The sequence below is a fragment of the Nerophis lumbriciformis genome, linkage group LG02 (genome assembly GCF_033978685.3).
Source record: "Nerophis lumbriciformis linkage group LG02, RoL_Nlum_v2.1, whole genome shotgun sequence".
Lineage (NCBI taxonomy): Eukaryota > Metazoa > Chordata > Actinopteri > Syngnathiformes > Syngnathidae > Nerophis > Nerophis lumbriciformis.
The window spans coordinates 23,208,200-23,233,881 of NC_084549.2; the positions used below are offsets into that span (position 1 = coordinate 23,208,200).

Genomic DNA, 25,682 nt, shown 5'->3' on the forward strand with positions numbered 1-25,682 from the left:
AAAACTGGCAACTGAATCTTACTGTGAAATATACCGTGTTTTTTTCAGCAACATGTTACGATAAAAGGAAAAACATAATGACTATTTTTTTTAATCTGGCAACTGAGCTGCCATTTTCACGTAAAAACAACAACCGTAGATTTTACGGTAAAAAAAAACCTGGCTACTGAGTCGGCGGAATTATACCGTAATGAAACAATTGTAGTTTTTTTTCAAAGCCTAGAAATCATAAGTCAAGCAGATGTTTAAGTATTTATTTGACAAAAAAAAGTGTTTAAAAGGATAATATAACATTTGTTGTAATATTGGTTACTATTAAAGTTTAAAAAGGAATGCAATTTCATGCAGTATACTTAAAAAAATTTTAATGTCAAAATGGAAAAACTAATACATTTAGTAAGAAAATATAACAGGGCTGTACGCTTAGCTTTTTCACTAGGAGCACTGGTGCTACTAATTGAAAAACAATAGTAGCACAGAAAAATTCTCGTAGCACAGAAAAAATTTAGGACTAATATTACGTGTCTTAATATTGAGTTAAGTTAAAGAGCCCCTCTAATGCTGACAATATCGGCACTTATTTTATAGTTGAATTATGGAACCTGCAGACAAACAGAGAAAGGACAGACCCGGTGCGTGCGTGGCGCAGTGGAAGAGTGGCCGTGCGCAACCCGAGGGTCCCTGGTTCAATCCCCACCTAGTACCAACCTCGTCATGTCCGTTGTGTCCTGAGCAAGACACTTCACCCTTGCTCCTGATGGGTGCTGGTTAGCGCCTTGCATGGCAGCTCCCTCCATCAGTGTGTGAATGTGTGTGTGAATGGGTAAATGTGGAAGTAGTGTCAAAGCGCTTTGAGTACCTTGAAGGTAGAAAAGCGCTATACAAGTACAACCCATTTATCATTTATTTATCATTTAAATATAACAATTTCATTATTAACACATAGACATGTGCACTCATACATATAAACACAATGCCATCATAAGGCCTACTGCAACCCTTAATTAAACCCATAGGACATCCCTGTCGCTAACACTAGTGGAGCTGGGTGCATAGCGGGGTGCAACGTATTCACTTGCTCTGAGCGGAGTGTAAAATGAAATTATGCGCAGTGCGTACACTTATTTTAAAATAATTGTATTTAACAGGAAATAATGGAAATGGAACATAAACATATATTTGATGCTCAAATCTTAACATTAGGAATGTAATGAGAACTGCTATAGTATAGTGTTACATTATTTTAGACTGACCATACGTCCTCTTTTCCCCGGACATGTCCTCTATTGCGGGGCTGTCCGGGCGGAGTTTCTTAAATGCCTCAAATGTCCGGCATTTTGAGTTAGGGTTGCGTGTATTTTCAATGTACGTTCAGGGTTAAGAAGGGGTTAAAAACAAAACAAATTGTGAAGGTGTGCCACTCAGCAGCATTCGTGAGGGAGGGGCAGAGACAGAGAGAGCGAGGGATTGATTGATTGATTTAAACTTTTATTAGTAGATTGCACAGTACAGTACATATTTCGTACAATTGACCACTAAATGGTAACACCCGAATACGTTTTTCAACTTGTTTAAATTGGGGTCCACGTTAATCAATTCATGGTAAAGGGAGTGGAGAGACAGACAAGACACCCGGTTTGCTTTTTTTTTTTTTTATTGTATCGATTATCGCTTTCCGCCAGTGTTTTGTTTTGTTTATATTTGCCGGGTCAAATTTCCGTCCCCGTTTATTGAGTTTTTATTTTGATTCGCCAAAAGTTTTATCAATGACAACTACTGCCTCAGTTTGCACTCGGATGAGTTTACCGCGAGGGGCTGTCAAAATAAAGACTTCATGGTAAACACTAAGGTGAGTGTAAAGTCAACATTTTTAACTCCAGTAAATGAGTTATTTTAGTCTTTGTGAGTCCATAGAAACTTCACTTTTATCTCCCGCTGGATCTACATCGTTCGAGGATGGAGACAGGTTAGCTGTTAGCTTCAAGCTAACCAGCACCCGAGCAGACTCCTCCACCCCAAAAACATACTTTGCAGGTCAAAAAACGGGGCAATTGTTTGCCTTTTGAAGTGTTAATGTGCGAGGAGTGTTCAAAAGGAGTCTCTTGAAGAAGTGGCTGACAAGTTAGCATCGTTGACAGTGACGTCATCACCGTCATTGTTTACTGAAGCAGAGATGGTGACTGTGCGTTATGATAAACGCGCATGCGTCGGCAGGCTCTGCTTTTTATCAATAGATTTATCAGATTCAATTTTTTATTATCTATAGCAGAGATGTCAAAAGTGTGGTCCGGAGGCCATTTGCACCCCCCTGCATGGAGGGGGGGATACACACAGCGCTGCAGTGATCAGTGACACTTCAGAGTCAATCACTTGTCCATTTGGTTATGGTTATGGTTGAAGTTTATTTTTAACATGCTATACAAAAAATGTACTCTAGTTTGATCAACTTTGGATGGATTTAATTTCGGAGCAAAATGCCAATCAAAATTTGAAAATCTGTATTTGCATGTGTGCGCCTTTTTTTTTTTAATACTCGCATGACCTTTTTTTATTCGCATACGCGAGTGAATTTGCACATGTTTTAATACACGCAAACCTTTTGTGGCTCAGGCCCTTATGTACTGCTAGGGGGTTATAATAAGGATTTACAGTAGAATACTCACATTAGCTCACTATGGCCACGACACTAATTTGACTCTAAATGTTTTATAACATTTATTTGTGATTAATTACACGTGTTAACTTGTTATTCTTGACATCCCTAATACTAACACTAATACTGAAAAATACTTGCCTCTCACGATCCCCCAACCATTTCAAATTGAATTGGCTCCTTGGTGGGAATTAGCCATGTTATTCTCTTGGTATCCCAAAATGCTTCATTTAAAAAATACATTTTAGTAAATAAATGCAAAAAGCAGCTCTGTCTTTCACTGCCCTCAGGCAGCTGTAAACCTCCTCAAATTAATCTCCAGGGATTCACATGGAGCTTACTTGATGTTTGATGCAGATCCTGCCAAGCCATTCCTCTCTTCCATGTCTGCGTCTGATTTTCAAGTAAAGCAAAATAACAAACAAAATAATTGTGCAGGCCTAGTGGGTTGCCAGCCTCACAACTCATAAGGTATTAAGTCACTTGTTGGTAATAGAATGTGTTTGATTGCCAGATGTTTGCAGCCATCTTAAAAAAAAAAAGAATGTTGACGATGATTTTAGTGAACACAACAACACATGAGGTGTCCAGGCTGGTCCACTCATATTGTAGCCCAAGTCAATTAGGGTTGTCACGGCAATGGAATGAATGCTTTTTCCTTATGACAAGCTAATGCATCATTAAAAAAAACATTAAACATCAAGCTCTGGGGACATTGAGAGTAAAATATAAGCAACCCTAGATAGATAGGGCTGGGCGATTTAAGACAAAAGCAATAAAAATACTGCAAAATAAATTTTCTTTGAGGTTAGTAAGAGGTAATTTTGATAGTATGAATTTGTTTACGTTCTAAAAGACGTTAGACTCGCCAGCTATAGATGACTGCAGCAACAAGCAGCACATAAATCATACACTATATTGCCAAATGTATTTGGCCACCTGCCTTGACTCACATATGAACTTGAAGTGCCATCCCATTCCTAACCCATAGGGTTCAATATGACGTGGGTCCACCTTTTGCAGCTATTACAGCTTCAACTGTTCTGGGAAGGCTGTCGACAAGGTTGCGGAGTGTGTTTATAGGAACTTTCGACCATTCTTCCAAAAGCGCATTGGTGAGGTCACACACTGATGTTGGTCGAGAAGGCCTGGCTCTCAGTCTCCGTTCTAATTCATCCCAAAGATGTTCTATCGGGTTCAGGTCAGGACTCTGTGCAGGCCAGTCAAGTTCATCCACACCAGACTATGTCACCCATGTCTTTATGGACCTTGCTTTGTGCACTGGTGCACAGTCATGTTGGAAGAGGAAGGGGCCCACTCCAAACTGTTCCCACAAGGTTGGGAGCATGGAATTGTTCAAAATGTTTTTGGTATCCTGGAGCATTCAAAGTTCCTTTCATTGGAACTAAGGGGCCATTATAATAAACAAAGACATGTCAGAAATGAGTTTGTATAAGTATGAATGTTGTCTTGTGTTCGACACGTCTTTTTTTTTAGCGTTAACATACATCTTTCTACAAACCCTGTTTCCATATGAGTTGGGAAATTGTGTTAGATGTAAATATAAACGGAATACAATGATTTGCAAATCATTTTCTACCCATATTCAGTTGAATATGCTACAAAGACAACATATTTGATGTTCAAACTGATCAACTTTTTTTTTTTGCAAATAATCATTAACTTTAGAATTTGATGCCAGCAACACGTGACAAAGAAGTTGGGAAAGGTGGCAATAAATACTGATAAAGTTGAGGAATGCTCATCAAACACTTATTTGGAACATCCCACAGGTGAACAGGCAAATTGGGAACAGGTGGGTGCCATGATTGGGTATAAAAGAAGATTCCATGAAATGCTCAGTCATTCACAAACAAGGATGGGGCGAGGGTCACCACTTTGTCAACAAATGCGTGGGCAAATTGTTGAACAGTTTAAGAAAAAACATTCTCAACCAGCTATTAAAGTTAAAGTTAAAGTACCAATGATTGTCACACACACACTAGGTGTGGCGAAATGATTCTCTGCATTTGACCCATCACCCTTGATCACCCCTTGGGAGGTGAGGGGAGCAGTGGGCAGGCAAGGAATTTAGGGATTTCACCATCCACGGTCCGTAATATCATCAAAGGGTTCAGAGAATCTGGAGAAATCCATGCACGTAAGCAGCTAAGCCCGTGACCTTCGATCCCTCAGGCTGTACTGCATCAACAAGCGACATCGGTGTGTAAAGGATATCACCACATGGGCTCAGGAACACTTCAGAAAACCACTGTCAGTTACTACAGTTGGTCGCTACATCTGTAAGTGCAAGTTAAAACTCTCCTATGCAAGGCAAAAACTGTTTATCAACAACACCCAGAAACGCCGTCGGCTTCGCTGGGCCCGAGCTCATCTAAGATGGACTGATACAAAGTGGAAAAGTGTTCTGTGGTCTGACGAGTCCACATTTCAAATTGTTTTTGTAAACTGTGGACGTCGTGTCCTCCGGACCAAAGAGGAAAAGAACCATCCGGATTGTTATAGGAGCAAAGTTGAAAAGCCAGCATCTGTGATGGTATGGGGGTGTATTAGTGCCCAAGACATGGGTAACTTACACATCTGTGAAGGCGCCATTAATGCTGAAAGGTACATACAGGTTTTGGAGCAACATATGTTGCCATCCAAGCAACGTTACCATGGACGCCCTTGCTTATTTCAGCAAGACAATGCCAAGCCACGTGTTACATCAACTTGGCTTTATAGACTGCCCTGCCTGTAGTCCAGACCTGTCTCCCATTGAAAATGTGTGGCACATTATGAAGCCTAAAATACCACAACGGAGACCCCCGGACTGTTGAACAACTTAAGCTGTACATCAAGCAAGAATGGGAAAGAATTCCACCTGAGAAGCTTAAAAAATGTGTCTCCTCAGTTCCCAAACGTTTACTGAGTGTTGTTAAAAGGAAAGGCCATGTAAACACAGTGGTGAACATGCCCTTTCCCAACTACTTTGGCACATATTGCAGCCATGAAATTCTAAGTTAATTATTATTTGCAAAAAAAAAAAAAAAAAGTTTATGAGTTTGAACATCAAATATCTTGTCTTTGTAGTGCATTCAATTGAATATGGGTTGAAAAGGATTTGCAAATCATTGTATTCCGTTTATATTTACATCTAACACAATTTCCCAACTTATATGGAAACGGGGTTTGTATTATCTAATCTATGGAAAAATGGCGTCACGTCCATATGTGTTTTGACCAACATATATCATCCGTGCATAAATATAGTGATATATTAAATGATGTGATGTGTATGTCATATTTAGAATCAGGGCACACTTACATGGAGGAGAATGCTGTTTTCTCTTTCCTTCCATATCCCTTATCTGTCTTGTCTCGTCTCAACTCTTTTGGAGCCTCTCGCCGCACTGTCATCCAAATCTAAAACATGGAATTGATTGACTGGTCTCAACGCATTTGACAAGATTTTCTCAACGAAAAGCTTGGGATTCTATCCATTGAGGACATTGAAGTTATCTACTTATTCAGAACTATGCGAACATGGCATCTGCTGATTGGATTGGTATTGACAAATTCCGAAGACAATCTAGGCCCTTTTCCACGGCAGGAACTTTTACAGGAATTTTCCCATTCACCCGAGTAAATAAAGTTCCCCCTGTGTTTTCACCAAAAACTACCTGGGTATATTTAGTTTTTCAGGAACTTTTTTTAGTTCTGCCAGCTAGGTGGGACTTTTGGAAGGTTCCCAGAACCTTATCAGAGTCGGGCTGTGCTGTTGTGCGCTGATTCGTTGAACACAGTTGGGGGTGTCAATAAAACTTATTTTCTGAACACAGTACCGCCATTACAGAATGCTAAACGACTTGTTTATTTCACATTTCTTGTGCATTTCTATAACAACAAACTTGACAAAAAAACAAAAAAGGAACTTTTGACTTGCAGGTGGGCATCTTTGTGTTGAAGAACGCTGATCAGTGGAGCTATCTTGCAGTGTTTTTACTCAGCTGTAGTCTTTAAACAAACATGAATTAGTCACCATCTATTTACTGTCAACCTCTGGCTGATGGTAAAAAACGTGAACCTAGGAAAAGATGCACTCATTGTTTATGTTTGCATTTAATAGCGTGAAGTTTTGCTCTGACATGGGGCACTGTCACCAGACGCTGACAGAGCAAATAAGCTCCTGTCAACATAGCCAACCAGGGCCATTAATTGCTGGTACAACCTCATTTCCACTTTCCCCACTGTGCTCCACAATGCCGCTCCTCTGTGTGGCCACGCTGGATTAATTACGTCTGGGTGGGAATCTTCAAATTAACACCAGATGAAAGGAGGTGAAAGAGTGCCTGCACAACTGAGATTGGCATACAAAGAGGACTTCTAATAGAAGAAAAATTTGCACTCAAATCAAAGCATAACACATTTCAATTTGCTTTTGTCTCTGCAATTCAAACACATTACTTAAGTCCTACATGAACTATAAAGACTTTCTGCTGTCCATCACTAACATGTCTTAATAAGCAAAATGGTCTCCCTTGTTGCGATCTGCTCCTCTTTGGGTGACACTCTTTTCTAAAGAGAGACGGTGAAATGCATGCCATTGATGTCCCCTGCTTCAAAGTAAAAAATTCTGATTTGCAGATTTTTCATTTCAGTCCGTACGAGCAGGTGCGTGATGATCTATGCATCACATTCCATTATGCATCTGATGTTATGCAACACAAGCTGCTTAGACTGTACCAAGGATGGTCGAAATGTCCATTTATGTACATATGTTATGCATGTTTTTACCAACATGGCATTGCCTCATTATATAAAACTGCTACCACTCACAATACTTGACACATTTTCACTCTATTGCAGATTTTTAAAAGCATATTCTGTGTATTTTGGAACTAAATTACAAACCCCGTTTCCATATGAGTTGGGAAATTATGTTAGATGTAAGTATAAACAGAATACAATGATTTGCAAATCCTTTTCAAGCCATATTCAATTGAATGCACTACAAAGACAAGATATTTGATGTTCAAACTCATAAACTTTTTCTTTTTTTGCAAATAATAATTAACTTACTGCGATGAGGTGGCGACTTGTCCAGGGTGTACCCCGCCTTCCGCCCGATTGTAGCTGAGATAGGCTCCAGCGCCCCCCGCGACCCCGAAGGGAATAAGCGGTAGAAAATGGATGGATGGATAATTAACTTAGAATTTCATGGCTGCAACACGTGCCAAAGTAGTTGGGAAAGGGCATGTTCACAACTGTGTTACATCACCTTTTCTTTTAACAACACTCAATAAACGATTGGGAACTGAGGAAAGTAATTGTTGAAGCTTTGAAAGTGGAATTATTTCCCATTGTTGTTTTGTATAGAGCTTCAGTCGTTCAACAGTCCGGGGTCTCCGCTGTCGTATTTTACGCTTCATAATGCGCCACACATTTTCGATGGGAGACAGGTCTGGACTGCAGGCAGGCCAGGAAAGTACCCGCACTCTTTTTTTTACGAAGCCACGCTGTTTTAACACGTGCTGAATGTGGCTTGGCATTGTCTTGCTGAAATAAGCAGGGGCGTCCATGAAAAAGACGGCGCTTAGATGGCAGCATATGTTGTTCCAAAACCTGTATGTACCTTTCAGCATTAATGGTGCCTTCACAGATGTGTAAGTTACCCATGCCTTGGGCTCTAATGCACCCCCATACCATCACAGATGCTGGCTTTTGAACTTTGCGTCGATAACAGTCTGGATGGTTCGCTTCCCCTTTGGTCCGGATGACACGATGTCGAATATTTCCAAAAACAATTTGAAATATGGACTCGTCAGACCACAGAACACTTTTCCACTTTGCATGAGTCCATCTTAGGTGATCTCGGGCCCAGAGAAGCCGGCGGCGTTTCTGGATGTTGTTGATAAATGGCTTTCGCTTTGCATAGTAGAGCTTTAACTTGCACTTACAGATGTAGCGGCGAACTGTATTTAGTGACAGTGGTTTTCTGAAGTGTTCCTGAGCCCATGTGGTGATATCCTTTAGAGATTGATGTCGGTTTTTGATACAGTGCTGTCTGAGGGATCGAAGGTCACGGTCATTCAATGTTGGTTTCCGGCCATGCCGCTTACGTGGAGTGATTTCTCCAGATTCTCTGAACCTTTTGATGATATTATTGACCGTAGATGTTGAAATCCCTAAATTTCTTGCAATTGCACTTTGAGAAACGTTGTTCTTAAACTGTTTGACTATTTGCTCACGCAGTTGTGGACAAAGGGGTGTACCTCGCCCCATCCTTTCTTGTGAAAGACTTAGCATTTTTTGGGAAGCTGTTTTTATACCCAATCATGGCACCCACCTGTTCCCGATTAGCCTGCACACCTGTGGAATGTTCCAAATCAGTGTTTGATGAGGATTCCTCAAGTTTATCAGTATTTATTGCCACCTTTCCCAACTTCTATGTCACGTGTTGCTGGCATCAAATTCTAAAGTTAATGATTATTTGCAAAAAAAAAATGTTTATCAGTTTGAACATCAAATATGTTGTCTTTGTAGCATATTCAACTGAATATGGGTTGAAAATGATTTGCAAATCATTGTATTCCGTTTATATTTACATCTAACACAATTTCCCAACTCATATGGAAACGGGGTTTGTACAAAAATGAACGACAAATATTAATACTGCAGTTGTAGTGGCCACTAGATGAGACCAAACCAATCAAAATGCACTGTTCAATATCATGGCCACTGATTGGCTTAGCCGCAAACATTACTAAAGACCTCAAATACTATTTATTTATTGCCAATTTTCCATACATGCATGATTGGATTAAAATATGTATATAAGTTATGTTCCACTGTAGCAGAGCTTGGTATGTGTCACAGTTGTGTTGGTCTTGACTGCAAAATACAGAGATGGCAGGCGAAGTGCAGATAAAAAGTATTTATGAACCAAAACTAGTGCAACAATGAAGTGCACAAAAAAGCCAAATAAGATTCAGCCAGCATAGTGAAAGCTATGCGGCACAAAGGTGCAAAACACACAAAGAAAAATCAAGGAATCCAAAAGGGAGTTGAACCAAAATAGGAGCACAAGGGCAGGAAATGATAGAAAATACATGAAAATAGTGGGGTTGTGAAAATGTAAAGGTGACTGTTATTTCAGGATTAGAGGGCTCTCATAATGTTGAAAACGTATATGGAAGATCCTAAACAGGTTTTTCATGCTCCAGCTATAAAAATATTTGATTTAAAATTAGTTTGCGGAAAAAAAGTTACTACGTTCAGGTCTGGAACCAATTAACAGTGATAAACGGGATTACTGTAGATTGATAATCTTTACAATTACAATCTATTTAATCCTTGTTTTCTTTATAATAATGTTTTTAAGGATGACTTGTTTTGATTTATTTATTTTAAATTACATTGCAGTCTAAAGAAGGACAGCAATGTTATAAGTTCAGCTGTATTTGATGTTCAATTGTTACAATAAACATATCAATATGAAAATACGAATTTGCCTGGCCGTATAAATACAATGCAGCTCCTCTGTTTACAAAGTTTCATGTTACAATTTGATGAATACGAATAAGCTCCCATAAATCAACTAAAAAGTTAAAACCTGAAACTCGCTGCGCAGCAGAAGAATACAGCTGCTCTGAATAAATTAGAGTGATTGTTAATTATATTAACATTTAAAAAGTAGGCTCCGCTGCACATCAAATCAAGCACTTGAACAGCTCGAAGCGGCAGAGAAAACCCCCTTGAAGCTGCCTTCGCCCACGCTGGAGGCCACTGTGAATGAACACAGAGCTCCATCACCTCGCCAGCAAGCATTAACAAACTTTTACCGGGCTGCTGCAGCTGGTCACCTCATTTCAGTTCCGTGAGATCCCTGGTGTGTGGTTTGATGGCGACAGGTGTGGATGCTTGCAAAAGCATAAGAACCGGGGGGGCAATATTGGAGACGGTCGCATTTGTTCCACCCAAAAATTGTACCGGGGAGGAGATAATGCAGCAGGCGATCTGTACAATGTGATGTAGGGAATGCTGTCATGAAAATGACTTGTTTAATACGTCTTGCCGTTTGTTTGCTGGGCTGGTCACTCGTCCATTATTCAATTGTGAAATCTGTCTGTGTTCCCAATAACGTGAACACTAGCTAAAATGTTTCCTTATCAAATTGATTTAAATAATTGAATGCAGGCTGTAAAGTGACAGAACGCTGAGTTGTCAGGGCAGCACTAAACTTGTGTAATAGATGGTGGAGGTATCACTCCTATTTGTGTTTGATCGGCCAAACTGTTGCAGTGAACCACATGGTGGTGTTAGAGAAGAACAAGGCTTGTTTGTTAGAGTTCAACAAACATGTTTTTTTGTTTGTTTGTTTTTTACATTATTTGTGGTTAATGTAATGTTAGAAAGTACTTTAGGAAAAATAAAAACAATTCATGTAACATAGCCTTTTGTGAAGTTTTGAAGTGTATAGTTATTTCATAAATGACATATTTCTGCTCAAACTCTATATGGATCTGTCCGGTATTGAGGCAGCACTTTTCACACTTACAATAACTCCTGTATTCAGTTTGAAAGCCGCAGACGGAAAAAAAAACACAGAGAGATGTAGAAATGTGACGGCAAAGTTATTGAGTTCATTTTCATTTACGGTTCGGTTGATTGACTTACTACTACTGGCCCAGTCTTACAATTGTATACATTTTTAATGCCTTTGGGCATCGAATTTAATGCTTTTTCATGCAATTTAAGGCCTTATTTTTCCCAAAATCCATGTAATGACTTTTAATGCTTTTTAATGCCCCGCTGAAACCCTGTTATAGTAAAGTAGAGTAATTGTTAGAATTGAATTGTTACCTGGAAATGTGGCAACCTGATGCTGGCAGTATTGGTGCATTGGGCGGGCTTGAATTGCTGCCAACAATAACGTCGGGTTCATCTCCATGAGGTCGAAGAAAATTTGTCCAGTCGTTGTAATTTGGCTTGTTCTATTTTTTCTTTTTCCTCGCGCTTTGCTGCTCCACTTTTTATGTCTACTAGAAGTATTCCTACTCATGTGAACTTCGAGTAAATGCTCACCGTCGTCTCTCTGTTTACAAGTGAATGATAAGTCACGAGGTGGACGGTTGATGGCGATTTAACGCAAAATACACTTGGACTCCAATTGTTTTCTGGGTAAATATTGACAATATGGTCGTCAGCGTTCCACTTGTAAATTATTTGCACGTGGTAGAGAGAGTGGAAATAAAGCCAGTTATAACAGCACCACATTTTATACAATCTTTTACACTACACCAGTGTTTTTCAACCTTTTTTGAGCCAAGGCACATTTTTTGTGTTGAAAAAATGCGGAGGCACACCACCAGCAGAAATAATTAAAAAAATAAACTCAGTTGACAATAAAAAGTCGTTGTCGCAATTGTTGGATGTGACTTTAAACCATAACCGAGCACGCATTACTATAGCTCTTGTCTCAAAGTCTTGACTTATTTGGAGTTTTTTGCTGTTTTCCTGTGTGTAGTGTTTTAGTTCTTGTCTTGCGCTCCTATTTTGGTGGCTTTTTCTCTTGTTTTGGTATTTTCCTGTAGCAGTTTCATGTCTTCCTTTGAGCGATATTTCCCGCATCTACTTTGTTTTAGCAATCAAGAATATTTCAGTTGTTTTTATCCTTCTTTGTGGGGACATTGTTGCTTGTCATGTCATGTTCAGATGTACTGTGTGGACGCCGTCTTTGCTCCACAGTAAGTCTTTGCTGTCGTCCAGCATTCTGTTTTTAATTTGTAGCCAATTCAGTTTTAGTTTTGTTCTGCATAGCCTTCCCTAAGCTTCAATGCCTTTTCTTAGGGGCACTCACCTTTTGTTTATTTTTGGTTTAAGCATTAGACACCTTTTTGCCTGCAGACTGCCTCCCGCTGTTTCCGACATCTACAAAGCAATTAGCTACCGGCTGCCACCTACTGATATGGAAGAGTATTTCATGGTTACTCTGCCGAGCTCTAGACAGTACCGACACTCAAAAACAACACATCATTTGCAGACTATAATTACTGGTTTGCAAAACATATTTTTAACTCAAATAGGTGAAATTAGATAATCTTCCACAGCACACCAGACTGTATCTCACGGCACACTAGTGTGCCGCGGTACAGTGGTTGAAAAGCACTGCACTACACCATTCTAAACTCCTACGGGCTCTGTCTCAGGCCGCGGGAGAGCCCCTCCACCCCTGATAATAAATAATTGTGACAATTGTGATTTCAATATTCATAAAAAATAATCGGAGTTGTTATTTTGGCCATAATCGTGCAGCCCTAATACAAATATAATCTAAGCAGCATAGTGGTCTTATTATTGAGTAGGAAAGGTTGCTAGTGCGTTGTCTGGAAGCTACACCTGCCTCTTCTCCCTGATCCAAAAATAATGAGGGAAAAACAATCTTTTTCTCATCCCAAAAAAAAGTGCAGTGGCAAAGATTAAAGTAACATTATTTAATTCTGCTCATGTACTTTTAAGTATTTGCAGTAGAGAACTATTGCAAACATAAGAATATGCTAGAAAGAATGTCTCCAAAACGATCTTATTTATTTTTGTAAATGGTTCACTAAGTGGTTGCAAAAAAGACAAAACATAATTTCCAAAGCTATTATTATCAAATATCCACCAGCTAAAAAAAAAAAGGCTGCATGTGCAAATTATCCAATACCTCCAAAACGGTTGCAAATTGTATCTAATATTAAATATGTAATGATGTGCAAGTCCTCTGGGAATGGTATGTTCCGTATGTTCAGCAGCATAGCACTAAAACATGAAACAGTGTTTTATTAAATATGCATGCAAAAATGCTAAAGCATCAAGATGAAACTGCCAGAGAAAATGTTGATGCGGTACTTTTTAATGACTTCTCTATTTGGAAGAGTGGGAGCATGGATGCATGAGCATGGTGTCATGGCGACTCTGTTCATGTGGATGATGCGAGTGAGCGCCAGCCTACATGACGACAACTTTTTCTACACAATGCATGACGAGCTTCCTCTTCCAGATGAATACACACCGTGACAGGTTCATATCACCAGGGGGACACTGAGCGTAAAAAGTGGCTTGTTTATGGTCGCACTATATCGATGTACTGAGCTCCGTGGTTGCTGTACAAATCCATCGCTTAATAGTAACACGGATCCATCTGTTGTATTTTTCTAGCCGTTATATTTTAACTTAATTGCCTCTTTAAGCTCCTGTTGCAGCTTTTGATTGACAGCATTTCCCAGGATACCATTCCGCAACAGAATGTGGATGACAGCAGAGAAGTGTGAAGCCATATTGTTGATAGGGACAAAAACAAATGTTTATCAATATAGGAGTTAGGGGGATTTTGTACAAAAGGTAATGCAAAAGTACAAGGGTGCGAGTTGGACCTCACCTGAGCAGTAACAGAATACGTCAGGGGAGCTGCAGCAGCCTAAGAAAAATAAAGAATAACATTTGTACCAAAGCTGCTATGCTGACTTCAGTTACATCAAAGCCAAAATAAATAGGCATGTGCCGATCGATCGGCCAATTTTCGTGAATAAGTACATACGATTAATGTCTTCTAATGGCCAATCCCCTCTGGCTGACAATTATTTGTTTTTAGTCCCCCGGCTGACAAGCGGCTAACAGGTAATTATGTGTCTCCATACACAGTGTAAGCTAATAATATCACTTCTATTACAGAAAATAGACTGCATTTCTTAGTATTATTAACAAATACCATTATCACTGGAGGACGAGGCTAAACATGGTACACACTAGGGGCGTAAAAAAAAACTGATTCACATCCGAATCGCGATTCTTCTTCATCCTGATTCTAAATGGATTAATAATTTTCAAAAATGTCTTTATAAAAAAATGTATATACAGTACAGGCCAAAAGTTTGGCCTGTACTGTACATTTTCGCACACTCTTGGCATTTTCTCAATGAGCTTCAAGAGGTAGTCACATTAAATGGTTTTCACTTAACAGGTGTGCTTGGAGCTCATCAAGAGAATGCTAAGAGTGTGCAGTAATCAGCGCAAAGGGTGGCTATTTTGAAGAAACTAGAATATAAAACATGTTTTTAGTTATTTCACCTTTTTTTGTTAAGTACATAACTCCACATGTGTTCATTCATAGTTTTGATGTCTTCAATGACAATCTACAATGTAAATAGTCATGAAAATAAAGAAAACACATTGAATGAGTAGAAGGCGTGTCCAAACGTTTGGCCTGTACTGTATATACATATATATATATATATATATATATATATATATATATATATATATATATATATATATATATATATATATTATTTTTTTTATTTATTTTTTTATAAGAATCATTTAAAAATATATATATTTTAGGCCATTGCCAGGCAACCAGAAGGAGCTTTTCGTACCTGTAACCTGTTTTAAAAAAGTTTCATAATAATTATTATACCAAATGATACATTGCGAGAATCAGAGTTATTGAGTCTGTTTAGGTGATTGGAGAGCTGGCTTTCGCAGCTAGTGGGTCAGTGACTATGACTTCTGTTTAGTTTGATCAGCTGTTTTAATGCTGTGTTACTGGCACCGTTTGGAAACAATCAAGGTATGTAACTACACATTTAAGAATATCCCATTTCACAACGTATGGAAACAATCAAGGTATGTAAATACACATTCAAGATTATCCCATTTCACAACGTATATATCTGCGGTTTATAGTCTGGTGTGGTAAATATATGTAAAAATATATTTAACTTCTAAGATTTGGTGGGTGGAGCTTGATTACCAGTGTGCTGAAAATACAGTACTTTGAGAACTGTGATCTTATTTTTGTTTTTATTGGCACACTGCACAAGCTTTACACTGCTGCCCCTTTTTTTCCAACTTCTCTCTGCTTATTTAGTTTTCCTTTCTTGTCTTACAGGAAGTGAAAACATTTAAATGATAAAATGAAAACAAAATGGTGTAAGCGTAGTTTCAAAGCTATGGTGTAATGAATCATCAATACTTGATGAATAAGCGCCGCTTCATCCTACTGCTTTTCGGACATGTTGAATTGTGCGATTTTAGCTACGGAATATTCCTTAATCTGACTTTTTAGGCATGTTTGAAACAAAAAAACATATGCTTGATTATAGTTTTTTTTCGCCTGAACTCTCATGAGAAAATCCAAGCTGAGTTTGGACACGTTCCATATTTTCAGTCAAAGTCAGTCATACCCTGGCAGGACTGTCACAGTCAGGTGTAAATGAGCATGAAGTCTATCCAACCTGTTCCGGGTACCTGGTTCATGATGACCAAACTGAGCTGAAATTAAAAGCCAAACTCATTTCATGCCTCACCAAGCTGTAAATGTGCTTCATGGGGGTGCAGGGGTTTGTTATATTGGGGAAAGAACAAAGACCCACTTCCACTTCACAATGGACAAAGGTGTAATAGGTGTTTATGTACGTATATATAATATATACGTTATCCTGTTCAGGGTCACAAAACATTAAGGCTATTATTTACACAACAGTATTTTTGAGTAAAAAATGAACGCATTAGAAAACATCTCTGACAGTGCAAGTTTATGGAAACAGCGCCGTTATTGTTATGGTTGCCTGTGCAATCTCATTACCATGGCAACAAGCACAGTATAGGTTTTCAACCCAGTGGGTTTTCTTTCAATATAAATTTTAGGGTATCTCTGCTGCAACTTCAATGCAAATATTATCATCACTATCAGCATACACAAAAAAAGATTTCAATTGCTTATAATGTTTATGTCTTGATCATCCATGACAGTTTTGGACTTGTGTTTATTTTCTTTCGCTCTGTGGTATTTCTGTTCCAGCGCTCTGGTTTTCCGTTTCCACTTCCTGTATGTTTTAATTTCGTGCCTCTTCTTCTCTGGCCTCCATTACTTGTTCCTGATTGCCAATCAGGACACACCTTTGTTCCTCTGGAGAGAGCTGGACCATCTTTCATTCTTAGTGGCTACGCTACTGAGGTGTTTGCTTTCTGTGGACTCTAGCTGTACTATTTTTTTGTTTTTGTGCCAATAAATTTACTTTTTACCTGCACGGCGCCTGCCGTCTCTGCATCTTGGGGTCACGTTACAGGCAACGATGCCAGGTCATCACATGTTAACCTGTATAAACATGTAAATTAACTGCAGAGAGCATCCATTATCACGTCAAATTAAAAGTGCCTTCCTCACCCCTGCAGACAAGCTTTTGTTTTGCTAACAACATTAACCGTACCTGAAAACGCATAATGCTATTTATATGCCACTCGATGATTTAAAACCATGTTTGCTCTACTTTGAGCGATGATGATGCCACACAGGCAAGTTAATTCAACTCACAGTGACGTCAAAGAAGGCATTTAGATCTTTCTCCAGCCTAGTTTATCAACAAATTAAACATTTATATTTTTAATTATAATAAACTGCAAAGGCATTTTGAAAGCAGCAGAGGTGTTTTACTGCCTGCTGTGTCATTATGAGTGGATGTTTACCGCTAAATAAAATAATGAATGGGATTTTTTTAAATAAAACTGCTGCCATACTGTAAACGGGGAGGAATAAGTGAGTCAGATACATTTTTGCATATGCTGTACGACTCCAGGGAGAGTGACTCACCAGCACTTTTGAATTCATCAGCAACGTTTTACAGTAGATGATATTTGGCTCTTTGCACAGGCAGCAGTGCGCTGGTGTGGCCTTGACTTGCACATGTGTTTTGTGTGTGTGTGTGTGTGTGTGTGTGTGTGTGTGTGTGTGTGTGTGTGGGTGTGTGTGTGTGTGTGTGTGTGTGTGTGTGTGTGTGTGTGTGTGTTTGTGTGAGTGTGTGTGAGTGTGTGTGAGTGCGTGTGCGTGGTCACTCCACTTTCAGTGGAGCAGTGGGCGGGGGGGTAATAAGGTGCCTGGATTGTGAGTGCTCTACTGTGTTTGTGCATGCTCATTATCGTGGCATGTAAAATGCAGTCAAATTCTTTCTTAAAATATTGTTTAAATTTACAATCCGTGCATGAACACTTTCAAAAGTGATCAGTTAATTATAGAAACGGCTACACCTATTACAGTACATTTTCAAAATTATACATGAAGCTTTTTTTGTTTTGTTTTGTTTTAAATCTGTTACTTAATGTTTGGCGCAGCCGGACCGGAGCAGGATATGTACAAAATATGATACAAAAAATGATAGCAAAGAGCCAGTTACTGAAGTAGATAATAATAACAACCCAGAAATGACAATAAACATTATTGCACTACAAATGGAACAATAAAAATGCCTACAAAACTACCACAATTGATAATGAATAGTGATATTTACCTCTATTATCAACAATACAATTGTACCATGGTTCTCACCCGGAAAAGGGTGGAATGCCATCTCCGGGTTGCGGAGGAGACCCTGCCCAAGTGGAGGAGTTCAAGTACCTCGGAGTCTTGTTCACGAGTGAGAGAAGAGTGGATCGTGAGATCGACAGGCAGATCGGTGCGGCGTCTTCAGTAATGCGGACGCTGTATCGATCCGTTGTGGTGAAGAAGGAGCTGAGCCGGAAGGCAAAGCTCTCAATTTACCGGTCGATCTACGTTCCCATCCTCACCTATGGTCAAGAGCTTTGGGTTATGACCGAAAGGACAAGATCACGGGTACAAGCGGCCGAAATGAGTTTCCTTTGCCGGGTGGCGGGGCTCTCCCGTAGAGATAGGGTGAGAAGCTCTGTCATCCGGGAGGAGCTCAAAGTAAAGCCGCTGCTCCTCCACATCGAGAGCAGCCAGATGAGGTGGTTCGGGCATCTGGTCAGGATGCCACCCGAACGCCTCCCTAGGGAGGTGTTTAGGGCACGTCCGACCGGTAGGAGGCCACGGGTAAGACCCAGGACACGTTGGGAAGACTATGTGGCCTGGGAACGCCTCGGGATCCCCCGGGAAGAGCTGGACGAAGTGGCTGGGGAGAGGGTAGTCTGGGCTTCCCTGCTTAGGCTGCTGCTCCCGCGACCCGACCTCGGATAAGCGGAGGAAGATGGATAGATGGACAATTGTACTATATGCAACAATACATAAATGATATGAAAACCTAAATTACAAAATAGGGCCGATAAATGAAAGGAAAGAAATAAGAAGACTATATTAACCTTGTAGATTGTAATAGTAAAAGTTGTTTAAGCTTTATCAGTGTGCCGTGTTTTACCCAGTTTTCTCTAGGGGGGGACAACATTTGTGTATGTTTGATGAAACGTGATTATATGCATGAGTGTATGTGTGCTTGTGTATGTACAGTATGTGTATTATGGAAGTATTATTGTAGCAAAATTATTTGCAATCGTGTATCTCAATCTGTGCGAGTGTAATCCAATTTGCATGCGTGTGTACTAATTTGACTGTCTGTATATCAATCCAAGTGTTTGTATTCAAATCCACGTACGCGTGTTTTAGATCGGCGTACGTGTGTTTTAAGTTGTCTGTCTGTCCCTAATCGGAAGGAACTCTTGATAGGCTGTCTACTTCACGTGACATTTGGGACACTTCTGCCGTGTAAGATTAGAGCGAGTGCATACAGATTTGTGAGCGTGTAATACAACTTGTGCACTCGCATTCAGAAGTGCATGTGTGTAATACAATCTGCGTGTGCGTATCTGAGGTGTGCCTACATTTAACCAACCATGGAAGACACCGCGCAATTTAAACCAATCAGAAACGATGTACAGCTGAGGTGCGTGAAAGAGAGAAGCCAAGACTGCGTCTTCTGTGGTTGGTTAAATGTAAACACAGTGGATTGATGGCTTGTTCTGGGGCTCATATCAATCAATCAATCAATCAATCAATGTTTATGTGTACAGCCCTAAATCACAAGTGTCTCAAAGGGCTGCACAAGCCACAACGACATCCTCGGTTCAGATCCCACATCAGGGCAAGGAAAAACTCAGCGCAGTGGGATCTTAAATATATATATATATATATATATATATATATATATATATATATATATATATATATATATATGTATATATGTATATATATATATATATGTATATGTATACAGTGTTTCCCACAGGACAGGCATCTATTTGTGGTGGTGTGGTCGGGGGCGGGGGGCGGCGGCGGCGATGACCAAGAAGAACGCGGAGTTGGAATATAATTACATTTTATGTACATATTTATATACAGATTTGAACAATTAGTGATTCACTGAAATATATTTATTAATTGTGGTTCTTACAAAAAATATATCTTATAAAATATAAAAGCTAAAATGTCTCTTAAAGCTCTGCCCCTTTAATTAGTGAATACTAAATAATTTAACTTTAGCCTACTACTACAACCATATTATTTACCAGCAACATGAAGTGAAACAGAGGCAGAGGTGTCCTGCCACAGTCAGTCAACCTCCTCCTCCTCCTCCTGCTGCTGAACAGGTCGCACCTGTGGTCCGGACTGTAGGCCTACCTCCTCTCCAAGTCGAGCCCTTTTCGGCCGTTGAAAATATTTTTCTATACTCATCTGTGTGAAGGAGTGAACATCCAACATTAGAATGTATTACTAACGAGCAGAACCGCTCTATGTACAGTGCCGTCTAACCTTAAGCGGCAGCAGCTCAACACATGCAGGGTTCAACGTTAAGGTTTTTTTCTACTTGCCTGACTTCTCAAATCTACTTGCCCCAAAATTTTTACTTGTCCTGCCTAGGTTTTTTTCTGGCTGTGTAGTGCTCATGGCTTATATCTTACTAAAATCCTTCCCGTTGACTATTTACAACACTACACAGTATTTATTATTATTATTATCTATAATTACATTTAAATGGCATTGCATACATGTAAAATTAAATGCTATTTCACATTATTTGACCAGTAGCAGTTACACTCATCTGAACAGGTCAGCCACCTGTTTAAAGCCCGATCACAGTTGAAATCTTGAAATGAAGGGCCTTTAATGGCCAAAACATTAACCTGGACAACATTTTAACAGCTGGTTGGCTCAGATTGTATTCTTTTCATTGCATTCACATGCTGCAGTGGACAGTGGACAATTTAGCTTCAGTCCATGTGTGTTTATTGACAACATGGTTATAACCTGGACACGTTAGCTCGTCGGTATTGTGACACGTGACTGTTACTACGTGCGTCTGCCCCGGGCCACGAGTCAAACAGCGGCGGTGTTAATGAAGCAGCGTCAGGCTGCTCACCGTCAGTGAAACGCTCGGTGAAATCACGGATTAACGTTAAATATATGACGAGCCGCGAGCGATGCAGCTATAACCTATCTACTAGTGATGAGTTGATGAGGCGTCATGAAGCGTTTCGACACATTGCAAAACTGTATTGATACTGTGTCGAATACTGTGTCACTAAATACTGACATCTGCTGGACATTACAAATCCCTACAGGCAACCTATGGACCGACTCAACTGACACTGATTTTATGACCTAGTACAGTGGTTCTCAAATGGGGGTACGCGAACCCCTGGGGGTACTTGAAGGTATGCCAAGGGGTACGTGAGATTTTTTTAAAATATTCTAAAAATAGCAACAATTCAAAAATCCTTTATAAATATATTTATTGAATAATACTTCAACAAAATATGAATGTAAGTTCATAAACTCAGTGAAGCACAAGCTCAGGTTTGTCACTAAAATGTCTGTCAAAAAGAACTGTGAAAAGAAATGTAACAATGCAATATTCAGTGTTGACAGCTAGATTTTTTTGTGGACATGTTCCATAAATATTGATGTTAAAGATTTTTTTTTTTGTGAAGAAATGTTTAGAATTAAGTTCATGAATCCAGATGGATCTCTAATACAATCCCCAAAGAGGGCACTTTAAGTTGATGATTACTTCTATGTGTAGAAATCTTTATTTATAATTGAATCACTTGTTTATTTTTCAACAAGTTTTTAGTTATTTTTATATCTTTTTTTCCAAATAGTTCAAGAAAGACCACAACAAATGAGCAATATTTTGCACTGTTATACAATTTAATAAATCAGAAACTGATGACATAGTGCTGTATTTTACTTCTTTATCTTTTTTTTTTCAACCAAAAATGCTTTGCTCTGATTAGGGGGTACTTGAATTAAAAAAAAAATCACAAGGGGTACATTGCTGAAAAAAGGTTGAGAACCACTGACCTAGTATATACAATAATATAAACCAAGTCATTGTATTTCATTTAGGATTATTTCATAACTTCATTTAAATAAAAATATTTTTTTTGTCTTTTTTAGATACAGTCAATAAATAATGTGAACATGTATCATAACATGGAAATCTAAGAGAACGTGTTGTGAATGAGGTTGCTTGTGGACCTGGAAATTATTATTTATTTATTTTTACACATTTTTATTTAAAAAAAAACCGTTTTTCCAACGTATTCAATTTTAGACGCTTTCTCTTCTTAGTTATTATTTCTCCGGCTGTAGAAAAGAGCCGCTCACAGAGCACAGAGGAGGCGTCAGTGCGACACAGTTCGCGTATTGGTCACGTGACCAAAACAGCTCATGATCGGTCACGTGACTTTCAAAAAGCGGTACGCGCACCGACACAGGGTTTCGCTCTATTAGCTCGACGCATGCGCCGATGCATCGGTGTTGCCGGACCCATCACTACTATCTACCTATAACACCTGTAAAAATGAAGCAATGCTACCACGCTAGCAAGCGTTAGCTAGCCGGCTATGAGCCACCAAGCTGCTAACTGTCGCCAAAAGGCACCATTTAAGTTTTTTTCCCCGTGGCATCCTGGATCAAGGCTTTCAGCAGCTTTTGGACGTTTATATATATATATATGTGTGTATATATGTGTGTATATATATATATATATATATATATATATATATATATATATTAAATAAATAATATTTCATAGCATGATGTGAAATATATAGGACTTAAATTATTTGTGTTTATGGCAGTTTAATTTTAGGAAACAGGTCCAGGCTACTAATTCTAGTTTTCCAGTTTGGTTCCAACTTCCAAGGTAGTTAAAATGTATACATTTTTGTTTAAATCAATATACAGGACTCTTTACTTAATAAAAACATATTTACAGTTAATGTTATCTTTTAGTTATTGTTTTTATGTCTGCTGTTTTTAAAGACCTTCTGCAAAAAAGCTAGTCAAATATCACCTCTATGACAGAACTCTAGTGTTTTTATAATCTGCTGTCTCTCACAACTAATAAACCAAATAATGAAAGAGAGAGGACCTAAAATAGAATTGAACACTACTAGTATAACTAAAGAAGTTGAAAAATGACTACTGACTACATCTGAAATAAACAAGCAAGCAACACCTTAGTTACATACATTTCCTACAGCACAACCAGGACAAAACCAAGGGTTTAAAGGTAAAGACCAGAGGGACAAACTTTTACCAAAATTACGAGATTTTAAACCAACACAATCTATAAAAAATTAAAATATTTTTTAATTCGAGCTGACTTTTATCCCACATATCAAAAATGTTACACAACTAGGTTTTTATCATCTTAAGAACATGGCCAGAGTCCGCCCGTTTCTTTCTCAGGCCAACAGGTAGGTGCTAATGCTCACTTTATTTTTACATATATTTTATACTGTTTTTTAGATGGCGTTAATTTTAGTTATTCTCCCGTGTGGATGCCTCAAAGGTAGTGTTTTTACTCACATCCTCAGTACCATGGCATGTTTTTTTTTTTGTTACTATGTGTGTGTGTGTGTGTGTGTGTGTGTGTGTGTGTGTGTGTGTGTGTGTGTGTGTGTGTGTGTGTGTGTGTGTGTGTGCGCTCTCTTATTTTTTTGTGTACACAACACTTTGTATTTGCCACTTGCCTGTGTATAAAAAGTGCTATATAAATAAAGTTTGATTGATTGATTGGTTGATTGAGAAATCACATTACCAAAAAAATGGCAACTGCCAAAATGGAGAGGGCTTAAAGGGGTGCCTTGAGGAACACCTTAGATATGTAAATCACAAGTTTGGACCCTAAAATGTCAATGCAAGGACCTTCCAATGCGTTTACAGTGGTCCAAGTTCCTCTATACAACAGGACTGTTTTTAGGAATTTGTTGCAAAATGTTTGTCTCCCAAGTTTTGAACTGAACTCAGGCGTCATTCTCGACCAGATTTGCCCCCCGGGCTGCCAGGTGACTTATGCCAGAAAATGAAAAGATATGCTAAATTGTTACAGCTGTTGTGGCTCAACAAAGTGGTATTCTATTTTGACCAGGGTGAATTAAGGGTTAAATGATGCAAATGCCTTATACAGAGTCTCTCTCCTAGATGTGAGATGAAGATAAAAGCTTCTTCTTCAAAGAATCAGATGTTCAAAGCGCTTGGGAGTTTCAGCTGTCTGATTCCACACATACACTTGCTCTCTCAAATGCAGCAAAATAAAGCAACTGATGCTTTCAAAACGAATCATCAAAGTAGTGATGGTACGGGTGCAAATGTTAAGCTGACTTAGTTTAGTATAGATCAGTGTCCTGCTGGCCTGAGCAGCATAGGTGTATGTGTAAAGTATTGACTTGTTTGCATCAATTGATCAGTCAAGTCAGTTGTTTTCCCTAATTGACACTGAATCTTAATTCTTCCGTTTCCAGAATGATCTACCCTAAAGTAGAGGTTCACAGTTAGACGAGATGGTGGGTAAAAACTGGAGAGCCTTGACCTCAACCCCTTCAGACGTAATGTCATCTAGCATCAGTGACGTCTGACTGCACAAATGTCTCAGAAAGACTATCAGGAGAAAATCTTGCCAGAAGAGTCCCAGGTGTGATAAATCAATGGTTTACTTGGACTAACACAGTAGATTGTGTAATCACTACTCGTCAGCAAACAGCAGAAGGCACAATTATTGATACCTGACTTGTTTTCCCACATAAAAAGGTTTGCTGAAGAACTCAAAACACGATAAATAGACCAGGACAATTAAGTATAAGACTACATTAACTACAAAAATTCAACCCAGTCCACTTTATTTACATAGCACATTTAAACAACAAAAATGTTTCCGAAGTGCTGCACAAAATTATCGTAAAAACAACTATCCTTAGCTCCACCTACGTCTGAATAAAAACAAAATAAATAAATAGAAAAACAATATAAAAATAAATATGATTAAAAATTATTTTAAAGGTTAAAACCCATTAAAACAATAAATCACTAACAACAACAAAAAGACTTACACGTCACCTATTCAGTGGCCTAGTGGTTAGAGTGTCCGCCCTGAGATCGGTAGGTTGTGAGTTCAATCCCCGGCCGAGTCATACCAAAGACTATAAAAATGGAACCCATTACCTCCCTGCTTGGCACTCAGCATCAAGGGTTGGAATTGGGGGTTAAACCACCAAAAATGATTCCCGGCTGCGGCACCGCTACTGCTCACTGCTCCCCTCATCTCTCAGGGGGTGAACAAGGGGATGGGTCAAATGCAGAGGACACATTTCACCACAACTAGTGTGTGTGTGACAATCATTGGTACTTTAACTAACTTTAATTCAAAAGTATGCTTTAGGTCATACTATTGTTCATACTGCGGTCCTTCTACAACACACCAGATACTATGTCATGTGATGAACAGAAGCAGCTGAAGCAAATGGAAAGCCAAAATGGACGTGCCGATTGCAAGATTTGCCTGCCGACTTCTTTGTTATGGAAAACTGCACTTTTTGGGGGAAATTTTGTCCATCATCCACAACCTTTATGTGAGATAAGAACACACATGCGGGCAGCACGGTGGACAAGGGGTTAGTGCGTGTGCCTCACAATAAGAAGATCCCCAAGCTTGGGGTCTTTCTGTGTGGAGTTTGCATGTTCTCCCCGCACCTGGGGATAGGTTGATTGGCAACGCTAAATAGGCCCTACCATGTGAATGGGAGTGTGAATGTTGTCTGTCTATCTGTGTTGGCCCTGCGATGAACTGGTGACTAGTCCAGGGTGTACCCCGCCTTCCGCCCGAGTGCAGCTGGGATAGGCTCCAGCACCCCCTGCGATCCGAGATGGACAAGCGGTAGAAAATGGATGGATGGAAGAACACACATGTCT

The 25,682-nt window shown here is 39.2% G+C and overlaps 1 protein-coding gene and 1 long non-coding RNA gene across 2 annotated transcripts in view; one reads left to right on the plus strand and one right to left on the minus strand.

The window, feature by feature from the left end:
• slc35f3b (solute carrier family 35 member F3b) overlaps positions 1-25,682 on the minus strand; it is a 137,307-nt gene that overhangs the window by 109,556 nt on the left and 2,069 nt on the right. The window lies entirely within an intron of this gene.
• The window catches only part of LOC133605661 (uncharacterized), a 67,489-nt gene that overhangs the window by 5,039 nt on the left and 36,768 nt on the right, over positions 1-25,682 (plus strand). The window lies entirely within an intron of this gene.